The sequence below is a fragment of the Carya illinoinensis genome, chromosome 1 (genome assembly GCF_018687715.1).
Source record: "Carya illinoinensis cultivar Pawnee chromosome 1, C.illinoinensisPawnee_v1, whole genome shotgun sequence".
Classification (NCBI taxonomy): domain Eukaryota; kingdom Viridiplantae; phylum Streptophyta; class Magnoliopsida; order Fagales; family Juglandaceae; genus Carya; species Carya illinoinensis.
This window is the reverse complement of record NC_056752.1, coordinates 52,963,381-52,984,947: the sequence shown is the minus strand read 5'-3', so window position 1 is coordinate 52,984,947 and position 21,567 is coordinate 52,963,381. Positions and strand designations below refer to the sequence as shown.

Genomic DNA, 21,567 nt, shown 5'->3' with positions numbered 1-21,567 from the left:
TAGTGTGTAAGAGTGCATGGGGTTATTTGGTTTGGTTTGGGTTTGGTGTGATTTAAATAATCAATATTGGTAAATAAGAAAAGAATGCGATAGGTGGAAGGTGGCGGTTGCGTTGAAATTCTTCCAGCAAGGATTCAAAGTCAAGCACACCACAGAATAAAGAAAAATAAACAATGGGTTGTGTATGGTATTTTGGCGGACTGTGCAAATAGGTATTGGAAGACACAAAAAAGAAGTTCTATGTTGACCCGTCGCTGAACCTTTCCAGCTTATCTACTTTTGTATAACGGGGGGCATGTATGGTCCTTTACTTTGTCAATTTGTTTCGAGCATTTTCCACGTTCCATGCATTATTTTATTCTTTTTTATATTTAAAAAAGTGTTTGAAATTGTTATTATATTTTCACCACAAGTGTTTTTTTTTTTTTTCTTATATGGCTCCTTAATTAATTAAACACGTGCCATCTCCTTCATATAATATTGCGAATTTAACTCCTAATGTTCACTTATATATGCTTTTTAAAGATTTATGTAATATCTCATGTGTTTGTAGGCCTTCTTTAATAATAAGTTTCTATAGTTTAGATACCTACAAATTAACATTTAGATTCTGTAAAATTTATTTCTGAGAAATACTAATTAAAATGAAAAAGGCGGGTGTATGTCGACCTTAGATTTTTTTTTTTTTTTTTTTTTTTTTTTTTTTTTGGGTTTCTTCAAAATATTGTTCGAAGAGGATGCGTTCTCAGTTATATAGACAGATAGTGGAAGATGTCAAAGAGGTCTTCAAGTTCAAAAATGGGTGGTCTGCTAAGGTTTCTCACATAGAATGTAATGATGTGGCTCATCATCTAGCTAAGTTAGCTGTGGTTTTTAGTGTTGGATAGAAGAGGTTCCTCCATCTATTCAAGCTCTTGTGTTGAAAGAAACACTCTCTAATTTTTCTGATTAATGAGAAGCATATTTTTTTCACAAAAAAAAAAAAAAAGAAGAGAAAAAGAAAAAAAGAGGATTTCAGAAAAATGGTGGATATTGTCGAGACTAGCTTTCATGAACGGAAGGTTTTTGTGTTTTTTTTTTTTTTATTAGTCTCCAAAGTATTGTTCGAAGGGGATGCACTCTCAATTATATGGACAGATGGTGGCAGATGTCAAAGAGGTCTTCAAGTTCAAAAATGGGTGGTCTGCTAAGTTTGCTCACATAGAATGTAATGATGTGGCTCATTATTATTAGCTGTAGATAAACAGGATTTTTAGTGTTGGATAGAAGACGTTCCTCCATCTATTCAAGCTCTTGTGTTGAAAGAAACACTCTAATTTTTCTGATTAATGAGAAGCATGCATGGTATTTAATTTGTCATGGATATTTTTTCTCGTGGTCTTATTTCTCTGCACGTGTTCTGAGAACGTTTGTCCACTTCAACTATAAATTTTAAAATATTATTTTTTAAACAATTTTCTTCAATTTTAGTCGTATTTCAAAATTTTTATGTATCTCATTTTTATTTTTTCTCTATTTTATTAAAATAATCATAGAAATATTTATTTTCTGGGAAAAAAAATAATTCCATTAATGGGTCTAATTCTATGATTAAATCCGAAGACTACAAAAATAATAGAGTCTTTTCACAGCTGGGAGCCCAGTGAAGTTTTTTAACGAGAATATTTAATGATGCGCATCTGAGTTTCTTGCATATTTCTTTAATTTGTATGCCGATCGAGGAAGGATAATATATGATTGTTCAATCACATTAATATCACATGTTTAAATTAGGACCTTCAATTATAGAAACTTGTATCTGATTATTTCTTAATATTTTTTAATAGTAGATTTTATATTTTTTCAAAACGACTACACCACGTCTACCCCCTCTACGATTGTATATAGTGTTACTTTTTTTATAAAAATTAATTTTCAACATATCAATACTAACATACGAAGAAATAAATTTTTTATAAATTTTTGTTAAGGATATATAGTATTTTCCTTTATTTATTTCTCAAGATGCCCAGCCTGGTGTCTGGGACGTTAGGATTAGCCAGATCATGATCGGAACGAGATCTAGCTCTACAATATTTGATGACTTGGGCACATTGGATTATATACCATTTTTGGTGTGATTCTTTGGACTTTCAACTTATATTAAATTGGAGATAACTAGCATTAAATATCATCAGCATGAGCGCTATTATTGCCTACGAATTTATATTTACGGACAATAGGTGTATATTGATTATTGGGTGATCATCTCTTGAACCCACCCAAATTAATACCTCGTCGCACGTCGGCGCAGAGGACTTAGCTTGGAGTTGGGAATTGGGACCCTTTTTTCTCCTTTCCGAACGTGTACTTTTTGGGTCTTGACTAGGCAAAACACCGATACTGCTTCAAACTTTAAGTAAAGTTTCTTAAAATGTCTCACGTGTCAAGCTGGGTGATCTCCATTTACAAAAATCATCACGGAAATGGAAACATTTGCTCGATCGTTTTGATATCACATTGCTTTCCTGTAGGAGCTGTATATACTTAGCTCGATCTAGCACATGTTTAGCATGGAAGAAAATGGAAGACATGCCAAGCACAAAAGTGGTTCCAGGTTCCACTTTCAAGCAATAATAGATTGGCAACAGACATGTTTTAAAAATGCATTTTATGGGTCACTTGAGATTTCAAGCAGGTAGTTAAAAAGCTTTAGTCCGTACAAAATTATCTTATATACATATTGATTTGGACGGTGCCCCCCCCCCCCCCCCAAAAAGCGTCACAATATTGAGGTCACGGAACCCAAAAAACGTCAAATACCTAATTCTTGGTTAAAAAAATAAAAACATTTATATTATTACGAGAAACCAAAACACAAAAAGAAAAGCAAGACTCAACCATGTGGACCATGACCAAAATTTTAACGTTAAGTACTCCTAGTGTTTGAGTCCATTGAATTGGAACCATAAAAAAATGTCCACGCACGCATGTTTACATTCATTGATGAGTTTTAATTTGTGTCCACGTAAGTCCAATTAATTAATTGCATGACCCATCACGAAAAAGTTGTCATGGATATTTTTTCTCGTGGTCTTATTTCTCTGCACGTGTTCTGAGAACGTTTGTCCACTTCAACTATAAATTTTAAAATATTGTTTTTTAAATAATTTTCTTAAAATTGACTCATATTTCACTATTATTTTTTTTCTATCCTATTAAAATAATTTTTTTATTTTTTGTCTACTTATTTATTTGTAGATTTTTAACTCATTTTTTTTTATCTTTTCAAGAATAATAGGAAGAAAACATTTTCGTAAGTATTTCATTATTTGTTATACCCATAATTTTAATTTTTCAGCTATGAATTTTTTTAAACTACTCATTTCTCTTAATAATAATATTTTTAAAATCAGTGCATATGTAATAATAATATTTTTAAAACATATATTTTTACAAAGTGTCAAATCATCTCACATTTTTATTCAATTTTCAATTATAACAAATATGAGTATAGAGAACGTTTGTCCACTTCAACTATAAATTTTAAAATATTGTTTTTTAAATAATCTTCTTAAAATTGACTCATATTTCACTATTAATTTTTTTCTATCCTATTAAAATAATTTTTTTTATTTTTTGTCTACTTATTTATTTGTAGATTTTTAACTCATTTTTTTTTATCTTTTCAAGAACAATAGGAAGAAAACATTTTCGTAAGTATTTCATTATTTGTTATACCCATAATTTTAATTTTTCAGCTATGAATTTTTTTAAACTACTCATTTCTCTTAATAATAATATTTTTAAAACATATATTTTTACAAATTGTCAAATCATCTCAATGGTGACATTTTTATTCAATTTTCAATTATAACAAATATGAATATAGAGAAAAGGTAGATGATTAAAAAATAATTTATTTTATTTATTAGAATAATATATATAAGTAATTTATAGATGAAAAATAACTCTTTAAATATAAAAAGTCACTATTAAAATTTTAAAATTTTTAAAAATTGGATAAAGAGGTATTTTTGTTATAAAATTAAATTTATTTTTTAAAATTTAGAGATTTAAAAAATTTAAAGTAGCTGATGTAAATGATTTAATTAAAGGGTTGTTTGGGCAGCTGATGAACAGCTGAACTGCAATGACTTTACGTTAGCGGTAGTAATATGTCACACGACCCGTTAACTCAACACGAACACAACACGATAATAGCGGATTAGGGTTTAGCCTTAATGGGTTTGGGTCAAAACTGGTTGACCCGTTAAGACACGATTGCTTAACGGGTTGATAACGGGTTAACCTGTTTTGACCCATTATGACACGTTAAGAAAGTTAAAGTTACAATTATACCCTTATATCTAAAAATAAAATTGTTAGAATTTCAATATCAATATTTTTATTATTTGGATTGTAGTTTTGGACTTATAATTAGTTTTATAATTTTTATAGATATTGTAATTTTAACATTTATATAAAATTATGCTAAATTTAATAAGGTTAAAAAGATTAATTTCGGGCCTATTCAACTCATTTACATAAATAGTTTAAAATGAGTTGTATTGTGTCGTATTAACCTATTTCGTAATATTTTCTTAATTTATTTGTTTACTTATAAAAAAAATATATTTCGTAATATTTATTAATGGGTCAAAATGGGTTGACACGACACAACCCGTTATGTTAATGGTTCATGTTAGAGTTTGAGATTTTGACACGATAAGCTTAACGGGTCGGGTTAGGATTGACCTATATAATCCGTTAATATAATTTGATACGACACAAACACTACCTATTAACACGATTTGACATTCTTACTTTACGTACAAATAAATTAAACAGAAAAAGAAAAATATCTCACCACTTGCAACGATTTAACAAAAGCTACAAAACGTGAACTTTGGTCTACGAGCCGGGATTCTTTGTTTCTTTGTCATCTTATGTCGGCCTGATAAAATTGTCGTGTAAAGAATTTAGATGCTTTTTTTTTTTCGTCTTATATTCCTTTTCATTTCCAAAATATTCAACAAAGCATGTATATGAAATTATGAACAGTATAGTTTTCTAAGATTCCTTCCATATTGACTATGGAGGCTCATGGGTCGGCGAAAATGAATCTTGAAGAGTAAGATGCGAAATTTCACATGTCAACAACATGTCATGACAACGTGCGATTCTATTTTCAAGACCATAATTTTGTAAAATTCTATGATGAGTCCTTTTAAACATGTACTGGCCTCCCTAAATCTAATGTCTAGGTTCATTCATGTTTTGTATATATAAGTAAGACGTTCCTTGATCATAAGATATTGATCTCTCATGGCATTCTTATTGTGTTATGCATTTTCAAAATATATTATACTTTTTGACTATTAGATATAAAACACACTTGCAATGGATTATCTATTAACAAAATTTGTAATTTTTAGCTATAGTATCGGTAAAGAAAAGATCAAATTTGATCTACACTGTACAAAGAGTAAATCATAATTTATTTTATTTTTTTATAATACTCTATCTTCTCTCTATCTACATCTATAAACTTTCATAAGTTTTTTTAAAAAATTAAATAGCAAAATGTGATAAAATAAAATAAACTAATAATTAATAATTAAAATATGATAAAATTAAATATTTTTTAAATTATTAATTACTCATTACTATATAATAAATAAATGAATATCCAATGTGAAAATTTGATGTGAATAGCTAAAGTTAAATTTATCTTATATTATTTTATTGTTATATAATAAAAAAATAATTATTTCAATATGGAGACTTATATAAATAGAATAATCAAAATCTAAATTTATCTTATATTTATCAAAATTATCCTTTACATATACATAATCTATTAACAATGCCCTCGTCTCATCAAACCTAACCTGCCGCATCCTCCGCTGATCATTGCCTAATTACGTACGTCTGGATGTGGAAAAAAATAGGAACAAGTTAAGATTAATGTCTTTTATAACTCCAAAGGTCCCCATATTACTATGATGATCGAGTATGTATTAGTTTAGGACATCAAAATGAATAACATGATGGACCGACCAAATTAAGTTTGACAAAGTTCCCATGTCCACTGCAAGACGACATTGAAAAGAGAAGGTAAAATAATGATTATAATGAGAGTAATAGTCAAAGATAAAAGCTAGTAATTAGTTTTCAAATCAAACAAGTTTAGGATCGCGAGAACAATCATGACAAACGTAATTCACGATGCGATTGAACATCGATCGATCATTTCCAATCAAATTTAAATGGTTAATTTGATTAGCGAGAAGTCAATTCAAAATTTAATTTGGATAATCGGCCAACAGCTTCGGCCGTTCTCCTCAATTACCTTTTTAGATTGAAATTCATTTTAACAATTAAATAATATTAATTTGACTGTATTATAATTTGAAAATGTTAAATAGACCTAAATCAAATTCGGCAACTTTTTGTATATAGAATTAAAAGAATTAATATTTTTCTCGGTTTTCACGCCATATGTATTTTCAATTTGCATGCATGCATGCATGTGGACTACTTACAAGTTACAGTTTAATATTTTGCCAACAAGTAATTGCCCTTGCCTAAAATTTGTCAAAACGTGAACCTGATCAAGTCTCAAATTCTCAATAAAGGAGTGTCAAGCGACCCATATATCATTGCATTTTCATTCGATTGGACATGGAAGCCGCGGAAGTTAAGTAAACTCTTTGGTGACGTCTTCTTTCATTTCCTTCACATTTTTTTTTTTAAAATTTCCTAACCTTTATTGCCACATTGAAACCCATCTCTCTCTCTCTCTCTCTCTCTCTCTATATATATATATATATACTTGACAACAATGTAAAGATCTTTATCACGCCGGCTCCTTAACCCACTAACCCTTTTTCATTTGGAAGTAATTAGAAATGACACGAGTTTTACTATATATCATGTATGAGTAAAACTTTATATTATATCTTCATCTCACTTTTATTTCATTATATAAGATATGATATATTTATTATTAATATTAGATGAATAATCATCCAATAAAAAATTATTCAATTGTGAAAGTTTATTACATCTCACATATATAATAAAAAGTAAGATGGTAACATAATATATAAGATTTTTCATCACGAATATCATGCGATCGAGGCATACTTGGCGTGCAAAACTGGTTTTCCAAATATGATAGGTTGTAATGGTTTTCTTTTTCTGATGGAGATGGCCACGAGAGTTAAACAGTCAAATATTAGTTGAATTTAAACAAACAAGCAAGAGCCCCTCCCCATCTAGAAGCCACCTCTGACCCGTGTACCGGTACTCATACACGAGATAAAAGCATAAGAACCCGACCAATACCAAAAAATCCATCCCAACTGCCCGGCCCCTTTCCCTTTGATTTACGCACTTGCATTCTTCATCTAATTAATTATACCTCCTTTTTAGGCACGGGTAGGGATCACAGCCCTATTCTTGACGCCATGCATGAGATAAGCGGCACAAACTTCGCATTAGTTTTGTGATGGCTCGTGTTGTACAAACATCCACATGATCAACTCCTCCTTGTGCTTTTCATGTTCTTTTGGAATTTAATGATTGGCATCATACTCTTTGGTCTCCATCTCTTCTCTTCTACTCTTTTTTAGGGAGAGAATTTTTCTTTATATATATATATATATATATATATATATATATATATATATATATTTTATTTTCAAAAGAGGGACAAATCCGAAAACGTTTGAATTGCTTAAAGTATGTTGGATGAATACCCACTATAATTCAGCCGAAATCAGAACAGCAGCACTAGTACAGTTGTCTGGTTTGGATTTACTCTAAAATAATAATAATAATAAACCTGCTTCGTTTATTTCTGCCATGGCTACCTCTTATGATCTATATACTAAATCAATTTTTTATTGTTAAATCCATTCAATATTTCTCTACTTCAAAAATTAAATATCTTAAAAAACTTATTTTCCAAAATTTGTTCTATCTTAAATTCAATCGATCAATATATACAGATCCTTTCAAAATTACTTCCAACTATTTCCCTCTAGTTTTTCATTGGATTCTTAAGAATCTTACAAAAAATCTCTAATATTATAATGATATTCTGCTTCAAACAAAATTTATTGTTATTTATTATTATTATTGGCATGACAGCATTCACATCTAATTCCTTATAAAATTTCTTATAATGTAGTTAAAAAATACATTTCTTAAAATTTTTCTCTAAATTTTACTCATCTTTTAAAAACCTCCTACATCTCATTCCCTATCCTTTCTCTATTCTATTAAAATAATATTTTTCTATTCTTTCTTTATTAATTTTTTCTTTCAATTCCATTTACAAATTTAACTACTCAATATTTTTTCTTATGTTTTAAAATATTACTCTTGTGAATATTTAAAAAAAAAATTAAATTATTTTTTTGTGGATATGATAATATTTTTAAAATTAATTTTTTTATATTTTTGTAATTGATTAAATTATTTTTAAAATTATTATTTAAAACTATAATAAATATTAATATGAGAGAAAATGTAGATAATTAAAAAAATATTTATTTTATATATTAGAATAAAATATTGATAAAAAAATTATTTAGATGATGAATAGTGAGTCTCCATATTTTTTCAAATAATTTTTTTTTAAAATAAAAATCTGAATGTAAAGAATATTTTGATTAAACTCTATAATAAATTTCAAATTATAAAAAATCGGTGCTTTAAAATATCAGATGTGAATGCTCTGAAAATTGCGAGATTTGTACAAGTGGGAGCTGAAGAAAGTAGTAAGTAGTAAGTGAACGACGCGCACTTAATTTGACATCGTGAAAAGCGTGTCACACGTGGGGTGTTTATGTCTGGATAAGAGCACGTGTGGTCATGTTCACGTCCTGGTTTGACTTGACAACACTTTCTTTTTGTTTTGTCTTCCTCACGCGTTTTCTACACGTATACGTACTACTTTATTAGTATATAAAACTTTAAATATGTATATTAGAGAAAAATCTACCTATAAATATAACAGTATATTAATATGTATAATAATTTAATATAATTAATTAAAAAATAAATTTTATTAAAAATAATTTTAAATTAAATTTTAAATATAAAAAAATCAATATTAATACACAAATTAATACGTGACTTCACTTACATATAATAAAATTCATATACTAGCTTTAAAGGCACGTGGTTATCACTAGTTCTTTTTCAACTCCAATTCTAATGTTTACCCCTTTTTTATTAACAAAAAAAATTGTATTTTAACTTATAACCTAGAAAATTTATATTCATATAAATTTTTTAAAAAAATAAAAATTCCCAAGCACTTCTTAAGATTTTTCTTAACCAAACACACCATAATGTATTCACTTAAAATTCATTTGAATTCAAAAAGTGTTTCATCTCATCTCATATTATCATTAAAACTTATTCCAATTTCTATACAAAATATACTAAACAATTTAATTTTTTCAAATTTCAATTCAACTTTTTTAAATTTTAAAATAATGATAATATTACAAATTAATATTCTAATAATATTTTATTTAACTTTCATCTAAAACTATTTCATCTTATTTTTAAATCCAAACAAACCCTTATTTTTTAGGTGAAATTGTGTTGTCATGATATTGACCTCTAGCGACAATATTATATCTTTTCTGTATTTTCCTTATTATATCATGAATTGAGATGCTCTAATTTTTCAATAATTATACTACAGATGGAGTACTTTATAAGGTTTGAATGTATTCTTTTTCAAAAATTTTATGTACAATCATTTTTGTAAACTCTTTTATACACTCAAGTAATATAATTGATTGTGTATTAAAAAAATTAATCCAACTAATCATATCAGTAAAATGCACAAAAAATATACAAAAGTAACTACATATATCATTACTCATCGTTTTTTCCTATCAAGATCCCTTGCAATTTATTTCAGCCGCGCGAATGATAGGGAACCTTTATACTTCAATTTACGGTAATAATATATAATGCCTTGTTATGCATACTATTTTGTGGATTTATAAGAAGGGGTAATTTCTTCTCTCTCTTATGGGCAAAGAGGTAATATCTTCTCATTCTTTGAATACGTCATAGCATCCTCATTGACTTGTCCAAAATCTGAATTATTTATATAAAAAAGACTTATATTGAATTAAACAAATCTAAAACATTTTAGACTTTTATTATAGTAATTGACTAAATATGGAAGACCACTTTCATTCACTAAAAATTAAAATATTACTTTCTCACTCCTACACTTTTATTTCTATACTTTCATTTCACCAATTAAAATATTAAAATATTCTACACTTTCATTTCACCAATTAAATATTAAAATATTCTATACTTTCATTTCACTAATTAAATATTAAAATATTATACACTTTCATTTCACCAATTAAATATTAAAATATTCTACACTTTCATTTCTAAGGAGACCTTTGAAAATATGTTTTTTTAATATTAATTTAATTATAATATAATTATTAATAATATTAAATTGGTAGAATTATAAAATGTGATAAAAACAATTTTTTTAAAGAAATATTAATTTAAGAATATTTTATTATTATATAAAAAATAAATAGTTAATCTAATATGAAGATTAAATTTAAATAAAATAGATAATTGTAAAAAAGTTATTGATATTGACTAAATTTAAATTTAGTCAAACAAATGAGAGTGGTCTCAGTAAAGTTTCCCACCTATTTCATCCATTTAAGTTCCAACTGTTCCATGTTTATGCTTGTAATTTTCTTTTTTTAATTTTTCCAGTGATTAAACTCAATCAGTTCAAATTTCTTTTTAAGATATAAAGAGACAAATTAAGAGTGAGTTCATTTGTCTAAAAGCTTCTTTAAGCTAAAAATAGGGTGACTTTACAGCAGTAGCTCTCGTTAGTTAGTTTTATTTATTTATATATATATATATTTAATATTTTTAAATATGTTTAAAAAAATTCACGACATTATTAAATAATTTTTTAATCATTACGTAATAATAATAAATAAATAAGTAAAATAAATAACCCCAGTTGTAGCCACCAGCAAAAAAAAAAGCAACATTTTCTTTAAAAATATAATATAAATAATTAAATTTATCTATTTTTATTAATTTTCAAATTTAAAATAAGTGATCATTTCACACTCAAACTCGAATAAATAAGAACCAAAAGCAATATTTGATGTTGGCATTGTTCGTGAATTATATAATGATTGGGAATGAATCAAATTATATGCAAATTATATCAATCCTCCGTGAATGATTAAAAGAGATGGCTGAAATTAAACTGGATGGGGGTGGTGCTTAGGTCACGGACGACATCACAAAAGCATATAAAAGTCAACAGCCTAATCCAAAATTGAAGTAAAACAATAGTAATCTTGCCATACCATGCCGGCGATGCAAGGACCTTGACCGACTTAATAATTAGTACACGTCTGCGAGTCAGTCCACCGAACCTGTAAGGGATATAGAGTCTATGCATGTTCACATTCATGAACTGGTTTATTTCATGTCCACATCCAATTAATTACAGGACCAGAATTGCCAAATTTTCTAATCCAAGACAAAACCTTGGAATTCAGATCTCATGTGGTCTTACTTCTCAGCACGTGTTTGAGGAAAAATCCATTCATCCAGCTTTCCTTGATTTGGCGATCGACAAGTTAACAACCTTGTTTTCAAGCTCACTTGTTAGGCAGCTTGAAACTAGACTTTCAAATATGGCTGAACTTAGCTAGCTAGCTAGCGGGGTCCTCTCCGTGCGATGCAAGTTGAGGGATTGGACCACTAATGGAATTGTATACGTACGGTACCGATCTAAGAGCCAGAGGAACAAAACCTAGGTTTGACTTGACTCCTAGAGCTCGTGTTCTAGCTAATAGTCATTACAAGTCTAAAATTTGATTAATCTACATTAAATTATCTATTTAAAATTAAAATAATAATATAATATTATATATTTTAATCAAATAAAATTTTAATAAAGATTTTTTATATATTTTAACAAAGACACTCCATATATTAATCAATAATTTAATTTTTACTTAAAATTATTGTTTCCCTATTATTTTTTATATCAACCTAATTAATAATTATCTAACATAATATAGTCTTGTTTACAAAAAATATTTATTAAAAAATCTGGATATAATAGTCTTATTTACTAATGAAAGTTTTAAAAATAATTTAATAAAACTTTTTTGATTATTTGTGAATAAAATATAAATTTGATGGGTGAATAAAATTTCCTTTATAGTTACTGTAGTTCAATGTCTACGTTAAGCTAGTCCAATAAAGATCATTTATACAAACCTCACCCAACATGATCTAAGAGTACTTTCAATGATTTATGTATCCTATTTTTTAAAACATATCACCAAAACCTACTTTTTCTATTTTATATAATAATTTTGACAATATATCATATATCAACTTATCTATTTTTTCTTCATATCATTTAAATATTATACTTTTTATTCATTTCAAATATTTTTTCTAACTATCAATGATATTTTCATATCTTTTAATATTTACAATATCTCCATATATACAATGTCTTATAATTATGTTATATTTTAAATTAATCTAAATTTATAAGCTAAACCAAAATATAAATTAATTCAAAAAATAAAAAGAAGAGATTGTATAGTGAAAATATTCTCAAAACATATTATGAGAATGATAATATTGTATTTTTATAGCATAATAATTGGTCAAAGAATATATATTACATTCAACAAGATACTCTTTTTTTAAAAATAAAAATAAAAATTAAAAATTGTACTATATATATTATCACAGTTCTATAATATTTAGTCTTTGCAACTTAGATTTCACGTTCTGTGTAGGTCCAGATTTATTGAATTAAAACTAGAAGCAAACCCTGATGCTTTGATATACCAGAGAATGGACCAATACCAATTAATAACAGCAATGAGAAGATTCTTTCAATAAAATAGTACAAAAGATATGAGAGGAAGCGTGGGAAGTGGGAACAAGAGAGAGCGGGTCTGAAATGAAATAAATATAACTTATGTGAAATGGAGAAATCAGCATGAAAGGGGAGAGAGAAATGAATTAAAAACTTGTACATTGATGTACAGAATCTTTTACATGTAGAAGAATCACTATAGTAAAATGTAAAGCATTTTTATTTTACAAAATCCAATGAAGTTATATTTTAAGAACATTTATTTATATTTTAAAGAAAAATATATTTTACAAGCACCATTGAGAGTGCTCTTATTATAGTTCAGATCGAGATGCTTCGTTACAACATGATCTCATGCACGACGTAGGTCCAATGAAATTAACTTGCATCTATGATAGAATCTGAATAGTGAGAAAGCTTAATTTAATATATAATTTGAGTTTGCAGGTTAATTTGGCAAAAATATAAGACAGAAGACTAGTCAGTCATAAAAAGTGAGGGATAAAAACAAAGAGTTTGCTCAAAGATCGTTAGATGAGTAGTACTTAGACGAAACTCGAGTGAAAGGATTTTCCTAAACTCTCACTAGATACATAATAAACCCTTAGACAAGAGGAAATGATATATTTTCTTAGTTTTTCGTTGGGTGCAATTCTAGGAGTTGGTTTGGATAGCAACAAAAAAAAAATAAAAAATAAATAAATAAATGTATCTCATCTTATTTCATCTAATTATTATAATTTTTTCAAATTTTTATATAAAATATTATAAAAAATTCAACTTTTCAAATCACAAAACCACAATGACAATAAAAAATAATAGGATAGTGCTATTATTCTCTCTCAATTTGCCCACTTGTTGCATCCCCTAGTGCAAATTAGATTTTTTTTATTTATTTACTTTTTATTTCAAACATTTTTTAAACATGTTTAAATAATTTTTTTTTAAAACATACCAATACACTGATAATCAATTCTTAAATCGGTAAAAAAATAAATAAATGCATGAATGGGCAAAATGAGAGAGCATACTAACATTATTCAAAATAATATTGTGATAATATTTTATTTAACTTTCAATTTTTATCTAGACTCGTATTATTTTAACTCACCATCCAAACCTCTCCTATCAATTATAACCCGAAGTGCAAGGTATAAATCATGAATGGGTTGTATGATATTTATCAATAAGATTAGATGGTATCTTCTCTAGCACTAAAAGCACTCGCATCCGGCTCCCCATCCCTTCCGCATCCTCATATTTTGGGAATATTTGTAGGGTTTGCTTTAAAACCCTCCTCCATCCGGTTCCCCAAAATGGGGATAAACTTTCCGATCGCTACAGTAGGTCCCCATATATGGGGACTCACTGTACATCCCCAAATGTGATTTCGGTTCCCTCTCTCCTTCGACATCCCGCGTCTTCTACCTTGCGACGGTTGGCTGCCCTTCATCTCTCCAACTTCCCTGAATCTCGCATCACGCCGGTATGCCCATTCCAGATTTTCCAAACTTTGATTGATATTTGATTCTACAATCCCCAGCCCTACCCGAAATGTTACTTTGTTTCTTTTGATTTCATTTTCATAAATTTCGCATCAAATTTCAACGGTGGTAGGTTTGTTTTTTAGGCTGTTTTTGGACAAATTAGGACAAGGGTTCAAAGGGTTTTGGGTTGGAAAAAAACCCTAAATATTCAGGGGACCTCCGGTTTCGAATTTGGGGATTTTTTGGGAACTGATTTTGTTGAGTTTATTTGGGGCATTTTGATATCTTTAACTGCGATGGATTCTATTACCTGGGATTGTGATTATGCTTGGCTATCTTCGGGTGGGGTTGTGATTATGCTTGACTATATTCTTTTTTCGTTGTGATTTCGTTGGTATTTTTCTTCTCTGTGATTATATCGGCATGACTCTATTTGATAGTTGGAATCAGTGTTTGTTTGTGGTTCTGTGATTATGCTCAATGGAAGGGGGACGTGAAGTTTGGTGCTTTCTGTTGGCTTTTTTCCAGTAATCTCTTCACTTTGTAAATGCTTGGATGTGTGCCATACCTTTCTTGAATCTGTGATGATCGAACATATTATGCATCTGTTGGCTGATTGTCAGCAGTTGATTGTGTAAACTAAACCTGGTTGAACCTCTTATTTTTTTACTATTCTAGACCTTTGGTTAAATATTGGTTTAATTACACCGAATTTGGTTGCTTTTCATTGTAGATCTTGTTTCTATTTTTTTTTTGGACAATATTGGTTTCTTTTGTGGGTCATGGTTTCATGGAATTGTTCTTGGTTTCATTAAATTGTTCTTGGTTTCAGAAACAGTCTTAGTTTCTTTGTAGTTCTTGGTTTCATGAATTTGATGGAGGAATCTTTTGTAGTTCTTGGTTTCTTGGTTAGTTCTTGGTTTCATGAAATATTTCAAATTATTATTTGTAAATCTTGGTTTCATTTGTACTTCTTGGGTTGAGTTAATTTGATGATAGTGTTTCATTACTAGTTCTTGGTTTTTTTTGTACAAATGGTTACCAAGTTAATTCTTGGTTTCATGAAATTTTCCAGAATTGGTTTTGTAGTTCTTGGTTTCATTTGTACTTCTTGGGTTCATGAATTTGATTTGGTTTCATTACTAGTTCTTGGTTTCTTTTGATCTTATTGGTTTCATGCATCAGATTTGGTTTTGAAATCTAGTTATTGGTTTCTTTTGTACTTCTTGGTTGCATGAAAATTTTCCAAAACATATTGTAGTTCACTTGGGTTTCTTTTGTTTTAAATATATAATCTACAGAGGGAAATCATGTATATCCAATTCGGTTATTCTTCTGTTTGCTACTTCATCTTTTGGAGTCTATGATTATTGTTGTTATAGAATAGATTTTGAGGCTTGAGTTTTTGGTTTTTGGCATAGACTTACAGTTATAATGCCGGTCCAAAAGGTAGTAATTCCATGCTTGAGTTTTTGGTTTTTGGCATAGATGTTCTTATGTGTGTTGAGACACCTTGTTGGCTGTCTATAATTGATATTGAGTATTGGATATTAACTTCCCAATTATAATCACCAAACTTAATGATTTACAACTTGAGTTCTCAAGTTTACTTGTGATATTATTTAACTAATTTTGGACAATGCTTTTGTTGGGGCTTTCGGACTCCTATCCTTGGTATAAAATAACACATTCATTTTGATATTTGATATTGAGCCATTTGCAGTGTTGCGTATCTCTCAGGGGAGGGGGTTTATATTAGGCTGTGATGATGGTGTTATAGTTTGGGTTAAGTCTGAAGTGTGTATGAGGCCCCATCGATATGGCGGGGTAATTTTCACCCGAATTGCCATATTGCAGTTTGTGGTACATACCACAAAAGACAATTGGGGTTCGGGTGAGATTTTGCAGCCATTCGATGTTGGGCTCCTTGCTTACACATGATGTCAATATTTACATCATTCTGAGCCTTTATAATTATTTATATATTCGATATATTATTAAACCGGATGGGGATGCTCGTATTTTTTGTTATTTTGTTTTGCATGTTGTTTGGTATCTTGATTTAATTTGGTTTAATTATGTGTAAACTAAACCACAAGGCTGTGATGATGAGGACCGTTTGTGGGGATCATGTGAAATAAATGGTCATTTCCCTAATGGCTAGGTAATCAGGACGGCCAATAAGTATTGGCAACGGGTTGTAGCAGCCATCAGTGGGTGGCCAACTTTCCAAGATCATACCAAACGGTTTATGAGCCATCCACCCGGACTAACACCCCAAACTTTTCAACTTTTGTTTTTAACATTTTCAATGCGTTTTTAGCGATGGATTCACAAGACTCTGGACATATGTTCTTTACGAATCTCTTAAGTCAAGATCTTCAACTCGACAGCACTTATGGTGGGCAAAGTGGATCATCTCCAATGACCCTTGGTGACTCTTCACCCCTACCCCCTAATGAGTCTATCGGCAATAGGAAATCAGTGAGGGGTGCAAATTTCAACCTCGAAAAAGACAAGTTACTTGTATCAGCATAGATAAATTGTAGCCTTGATGCCGTTCAGGAAACAGATCAAAAACACTCCCAACTTTGGGAGAAAATTTATGAGTACTTCCAGCAATTTAAGGAAACCACAAATGACCGGACAATAAAGTCTTTAATTCATCGGTGGTCGGTTATCCAAAAGGCCACAAACAAATTTTGTGCGAAACTAGCCCAAGTTGAAGGATTAAATCAAAGTGGCATGACCGAACAAGATAAGGTAGAATTTCCAAATCATTACTTCAGTAATTTGAGTTTAATTTCTCGTTTGTGACATTGGTTTAATATTTTAATTTTTTTCCATGCAAGTTTGATAAGGCGAAGCTAATGTACCAATCACTCGAGAAATGCTCATTTCAGTTCGAGCATTGTTGGCACCTGTTGAAGGACCAACCTAAGTGGATTTGGCGCGCCACAAAGGAGGATCCAAAACGAAGGAAGACGATGTCCCCATCCCCGACCCCAACTCAATGTTTAGACGCTACATTGATTCAGTTTTTGATATCGAGGCAGATCAAATGCTGGAGAATGAAGTTATCGAGCCTGACCGACCAATTGGAAGGAAAGCTGAGAAAGGAAAACGAAAGGCCTAAGGCAGGCAAGCATAGAAGAATTTCCAACTCGTGAAGATGAAATATACTCTTTTGGATGAGTCACGCGCTCAGGAGAAAGAGTTTTATCACCTTAAAGCCTAGAAGATGGAGTATGAAAAGGAGACAGAGGCCAGAAAATTACATCTTGAGGATGAAAGACTGAGGTTGGAGGCTGAGAAGATGCCGCTTGATCGAGAAAAAGAGCTCAGTAAAATCCGACAAGAGGACGAACGGCTGCGGTTGGAGGCTGAGAAAGTGGAGATCGCGAAGAAGGAATCAGATCAGCGCATCATGATGATGGATGTGAGTGTCATGCCAGAAATGCAGCGGCTTTATTTCCAGCAACTCCAGAGGGAAATCATGGCGAGACGCATTAGAGATGCCGATTTGGATTGATTATTTATGATCATGTTATTTATTTTATGTTTGGGACAATTATGTTTGGGACAATTATTTTATGAAGCGGGTCTTGATTACTATTATTTTGCATGTAATACGAGCGCGGGTCTTGGTTACCATTAATTAAAAAAGACAGAAAATATTATTATTTCATCCAAATAAAAAATTTTATCATCAATACGTGACTACGGATCTTCATTAGAAAAATTGATATTAAGTACTCTTCTAATTAAATTTGTCATTACGTTAGAAAATTCACTAATTAAAAATAAAATTCTATTTTTATAATATGAATTAGTATTAAAAAAAATACTGTATTGGATAGTCAAAATCTCCAATAAATATTTAGTAGAATTTGATATTTGGAAAAAAAAAAATAATAAGACAAAAAAGTTAGTAGTTAAGATTGTAAATGGAAGAGAGAGAAAAAAGTAATAAAAAAATTTTTAGAAATAAGAATGCGGAATAGAATATAGAAGATTTTTAGAAGAATAAATAAATTTTAAAAAATAATTTAAAAAAATAAATATTTAAATTAAATTATAGGAATAAAAATGAAAAATCCTATAAGGATGCTCTAAGTGGAATATCCATTACCACCCTCGCGCAAATATATGATCATTACATTCCCCTCGAAGAGGAAACTTCTCCTATAAATGAAGTTATGCCTTATCGTTTCGCACAGTATTCGAGAAGAACAAGAAATTGGAACAAGTTTCATAGATGTTGCTTCATCGGTCCTACACCGTACCAACACCAGGCGCTGGGCCATTTTCTTTTTGAAATATTATATACATTACTTTTATCTGTTGTATATTTATTATTATTAAATAAAAATAAATTATTTAATAATAAAATAAAAATAAGATAAAAATTTTTTGTATATATAACATTACTCCTATCATGGCCTACAGAAATTTGAACGTTGTACGTAAAGATCAAGGCTCGTTTTCACATCCCTCTTGCGGATGACACCTTAGATGAAAGATACGAGACTAGTTCAATTATTTCAACAAACTGGATTTGCACGCCAAATATTACCAAGTATGTCTCCATCTGGATAGTATTTAATTTTAAGTTAGGACCTATGTTGCCCACTTTGAGTATGTAGTCATGTCATTGGAATAAGGAAAAATATCTTATAAAAGTCTAAAGTGTGCAAATCTCGTACAGACTCCTATAAAAAAAAAAAAAAATAGATAAAAATATTCACTTTTCAAAGAAGATCGCGCGGAACTTGTGCATCGTTAACTCATATCTTTCATTGCTTACTAAAATGAAATCTCCCATCATCAAACTTTATTCTGAGCTAGCATTGTAAACGAGGATATGGTAATTATACTAATTGAATGGGTCTGTAGATTCTCCACTGCGTGATAGGGCCTGAATCAGGACAGGAGTTAAAAATAAATAAAAAAGAAACCTTACAAAAAGAGAGGCCCAGAAACCTAAATCCATAAACCTAGTCCATGATTGAATAATAGTTATGTAGCCTCTCAAAAGAAAAGAACCATAAAACCAGCCCGCAAGCCTGGTATCTGCCCATGGGCCACGGCCTCATCCAAGAAAAAACCGAATCTTGGATTCAGAAATTTAAGGGGGGTAAAAAAGTAGCTATAATTACAATAAAAAAATATAGTTGCAAGTACAATTATGTATTAATCTGTGTATTAATGTGATGTGATTAGTCAAAAAGTAAATTTTATTGAAAACAGTGTTAATTTAAATTTTAAGTATGAATAAATTAGTATTGGTACACAAATTAATGCGCAATTATGCTTGTATGTAGCAAAATTTAATTACAATTGCATCCATTTTAAGACGAAGTTTACTTTATACCTACTTGATTTTACAACTAAGTTAGATAGCCTAATTCCAGAGAGATGTGTGGGTTTACATTGTCTAAAAATTAATATAGACATAATATTCTTATATTTTGTGTCTTTTCCTCTTTAAAATTGAATCATCTGACCTAAAAGAGATTCGCAATTATTAGTTGATAAATGATATTTATAGTTTTATAGTGTATAAATCGAGCATATTACTTTTAACGAAAGCGGATAAATATGAGAGCTATGTAAAAAAGAATATATATTTTTAATAATAAACCCCACTTTCTTTTTAAAAGAGTATACAAAACTTATACAAACAGGACTTGTTTGGATAACATCTTATCTCATCTTATCATTACCATTTTATCAAATTTTTAAATAAAATATAATAAATAATTTAACTTTCGAATAAAAATAATATTTTATTTAACTTTTAATTCTAATCTAATCTTATGTCATCTCATCTCAATTCACTATACAAATCTCTCCTAATAAAAGTACTAGCATTAGACTAGCCAAATGCCATTGAAGCAAAAAATATGGCTAATTTTTTATTAAATCAGCTACATTGAACTAGCCAAATGCCTTCAAGCAAGACTATGAGCTAAGTAAATCTATTGCAGAAGTGATATTTAGTCACTTGTCACTAACCAAAAGCATATTTTATTAAAAAATAAAATTTGAAAGTGGTCAAATTTTCAGTGCAAACCCAGGAGTTTGACTTTCTCTATTGTTTTACATTAGTATATGCAAGTAACGTTTAACTTTTTGATTACTTGAGGTCGGATTTTAAGTTTTCTTGTCTTTGTCATTTGATATATACATATATATTTTTAATTTGACCATATAATCGATTAAATTAATATCCTATTTTATCATTATAAAGTATCAAAGTTTATAAAATATGTTTGTTACATAATTAGGTTGGAAAAAAAGCTATCAAACAATAATTTAATTAAGAATTAAATTATTAATTAATATATAATTAGTATAATTACAAAATTTGGAAAAAAAAAATTAGAAAAAATTAATATTATTAAAAAATAATATTTTATTATTATTTTAAGTAATGGATAAATAATATAATATTTAATGATAAAGACAAATCATATAAATTTTAGCTTTACCTTTTGACTAGACCATTCGCAACCGTCTGCATGAGTATCGAGGGATCTCGTTATAATCCCACAGGGACCTCGCAAGTCGCAACGCTAAAATCAGCCATACGACAACTACGTGAAAGTGACGACACGCTGTTGCCATGCTATGAGTACTGAGCAGATAGAATGTAATGTATAGATAAGGCGGCCGGCGCAAAAGTCGTAGGGGAAATGAACGATTTCAGAGGCATTATTAGGTCCACATAATTCTCAACCCGCGTGGCAGGCTGTGTTCCATAGCTACTTTGTTATTATTCACTGTGCTTTATGAGAAGGACCAAATGATATTTTAAAAAAGGGCCGTGTAGTCTCTTAAAAAAATAAAAAAAAATTAATATGAAATTTATATTAAAATAAAAATAATTTGTTAATTATAAATTTCTATAAAACGGTGTCATTTTGTGATCAGAATATCGATTATTTTAAAGAGAAAAATAAAGAGGACATATAAGTATTTTTCATTTATATATATAAAAAAATTAATTGTGATTTTTTTATATAAAAAAGAATTAATTGTGATTTTTTATTTAATAATTAAAAATATATTTTTTAAAATGTTAAAAAAGTTATATTTATCTGTGACTTTTTTCGAAATCTATTCTGTGTAGTAGTGCCCTCTTTA

At 29.2% G+C, this 21,567-nt stretch overlaps 1 long non-coding RNA gene across 1 annotated transcript; it reads left to right on the top strand.

The window, feature by feature from the left end:
• Positions 1–13,936: 13,936 nt before the first annotated feature.
• LOC122303502 lies at positions 13,937–18,031 on the top strand. The gene is made up of 2 exons (XR_006240749.1): positions 13,937–17,181; positions 17,271–18,031. It is a non-coding gene; the product is annotated as an uncharacterized LOC122303502 (long non-coding RNA).
• Positions 18,032–21,567: the final 3,536 nt, after the last annotated feature.